This window comes from Pinus tabuliformis, chromosome 6 (assembly GCF_031772625.1).
Source record: "Pinus tabuliformis cultivar Carrire ecotype Pingquan chromosome 6, CPIR1, whole genome shotgun sequence".
Classification (NCBI taxonomy): domain Eukaryota; kingdom Viridiplantae; phylum Streptophyta; class Pinopsida; order Pinales; family Pinaceae; genus Pinus; species Pinus tabuliformis.
Genome location: NC_142292.1, coordinates 603,887,205 through 603,890,350, shown reverse-complemented (window position 1 = coordinate 603,890,350; position 3,146 = coordinate 603,887,205).

The following is a 3,146-nucleotide window of genomic DNA, read 5'->3' as shown; positions in this document are numbered from 1 at the left end:
TCAACATAATCATGGATGAAAAGTTGCAATATTTTTTATCTTGGAATGGGGGGAGAGGTACAAACAGCCTGGCTGAGGCAAGGGCTTTAGCTGGATTGCTTGCTTTCTGTGTGTTTATGGAGATTCAGAACATTTCTATTTTTGGGGACTCGAAAGTCATGATTGACCATGTCAGGGGTGCCTGCCATATCAATTATCCACATCTTTCTGGATGGATGAATCGGATTATGTATTTCTGGAACAATTTAGTTCAGCCATCTATCAAGCACATTCCCCGCTCCCTTAATGATCAGGCGGACCGTCTGTCTAAGGATGCTCTGTCTCTTGAGCCTGGTGCTTGGTCCTTGTTGATATCTGTGGACGACCGAACATGCTTCATTCAGGATTTCTTCATCCCGGGAATATGATCTGATCTTTTTTGCTTTCTTCCCTATCCAGATATGTTTCACAGTTTTTCTCTTTTTGGCTTTTAGTTTTTTCTACATCTGAATTAGTTCCTTGCATTTTGTCAGACTATTTGCTATATCCATGTTTCTGTTCTTCATGATGATGGCCCTATATCTGTAAGATCTTGTTTCCATATGATCGCAAGGATGCTAGTGTTTTAGCTCTTGCTGTATCTCATATGTACTCTTTATATTGTCTCAATATAATACTATACAGATTTTTCTCTCTGAAAAAAAATGGCCTATTTGTTACCACATTTGGGTTATATGTTGTACATTAACAACTCCGAAACAGTAAAACACTGATCAAGAACAATATCAAAGCTAATGCGTGTCAATATGAGGAGAGCATATTCCTTTTTGTATTCCACAAGTCACCAAGATCGTTTGGAAAATTATATTTTTGTCGAACGAGTGGTTCGTTTTTTCTATTAAACAATGGATTAATGTTAAAAGCATAAATATTTGTCCTAGAGCTTTTCGGGTAATCTCTCATGGTAAAAGGTTGAAAAATGCAAAAATTCCATATGATTAAAATAATGCAATAAATTTTAAATTTATTTATTTTTTAACTTTTTCTTTTATTGGGATCTAAGTCCTTTGTCTTTCCTATGTCGTTGTTAAAACTAGTCTAGCTCCATCTTGACATTGGATCTATCAAGCATTGAGAGGGATCATATCTCTTGAGGTGCGAACCTAATTTTTGAGTGTAAAACTTGAGGAAAGGTTTGCACCTCGGGGGATTTGATCCGTCTTGGCACTTGATAGATCTGGTATTAAGATGGATCTAGGCTGCTTTCAGTTGTGTGTGGTCATAAAAAATTTGATGAACATATAATTATTTTAATCATTTTAAATATGCTAAATATGTCTAAGATTATTTTGGTCAATTTAATTTAAAATTTTATTAGTTACCTCACTTTGTTGATATGAGAGAGACTGTTAGTAACTTGAATGATGAAAAATGATAAAATACAAATTTTGAGTGCAAATTGTCAATGTAACAATTTTGATAGATAGAAAATATGAATACTAGGAATATAGTCAATTACAAACAATCTTCATTGCAATAAACCTAAAACTATTTTCTTCTACTATTACTATTGTCACACCCATTAGTTTTTCCATTTTCTCATATCAATCATATGAAAAGAGTAGTTGGAATCATAGACCATTCAAATATTTAACTCAAGCTACTGTAGGAAAGAGCATACATTGTCTCTGTTGCTCTCCAATATTAATAACAATTTTCTCAAAATTCAATCATTGTGACTTATGGAGTGTTAAACCCCAAATAATTTTCAATGGTAGTTATTTTCTATTACTGCGTTTGAATGCAAAGTAATTAGCAATGTTGAATGATGGAAAATGGGAATAATAAGAATATACCCAATTATAAATAGTTTATAGTTTCAAGAAGCAAACATTTGGGGCTAGCAAACATTTTGTTTAGGATGAAAATTCAAGTATTGTATTTATGGTTGAATAATTTTTATGTTCTTACACTGAGATAGAGTGTGTATGTCTTGGGGGTGAGAAGGAGAGACAAGGGGAGATAGAGATATAGGGGGGGGGGGGGGGGGGAAGAAGAGAGAAGTGAAGACAGGGAGGGAGGAAGAGATATAGATATGGAGCAAGAAATGTTAGAGAGAGAGAGAGGGAGGGGAAAGGGAGGAAGGGATGGGAAAGGGAGGGAGGAAGATATGGCGAGAGCGTGTGTATGTTTAGTGGTTAAGATAGAGAGATAAGGAAGGAGAGACAATGAGAGATAGAGATATAGATGGAGGAGGTAGAGATGTGCTTACATTGAAATCAATGCACACTATTAATCTAATTACTTTGAAATTAATGTACATCATACATCTTGTTGCATCAAATCAAAAATCAACATCTACACTAAAATCAATGCATCTAGTGCAAACAATCAAATAGGATTAGAAATCAACATCTATACTGAAATAAATGCATCTAATGCAAGCAATCAAATAGGATTAGAAATCAATAACTACATTGAAACCAATGCATCTAATGCAAGCAATCAAATATGAGTAGAAATCAACATCTACATTTAAATCAATGCATCTAGTGTAAGGTATTAAATATGATTAGAAATCAACATCTAAATTGAAATCAATGCATCTAGTGCAAGCGATCAAATAGAATTAGAAATCAATGTCTACACTAAAACCAATGCATCCTCTACAAGCAAAGAAATAGGAGTACAAATCAACATTGACACTGAAATCAAAGCATCTGGTGTAAGGTATTAAATAGAATTATAAATTGACATCTACAATGAAATCAATGCATATAGTGCATGTGATCAAATAGGATTAAAAATCAACAACCACATTGAAAATCTAAAATATTCATGACTTTTCTCTCTCCCTAACTTTCTCTATCTTTCTCTTCTTCCCTCTCTCCCCCTGCTGTCTATATTTATACCTCCCTCCATCTCTCCTTATTTGTCTCTTTATCTCAACCCCCTAAACATATGTCACACACACTCTCTCTCACCATATCTATTTATCTATCTGCCCCTTCCTAACTTTCTCTATCTTTCTCTTCTTTCCTCTCTTCCCCTGCTATCTCTATTTATACCTCCCTCCATCTCTCCTTATTTGTCTCTTTGTTTCAACCCCCTAAACATATGTGACACACTCTCTCTATCCCCATATCTATCTATCTATCGATATATCT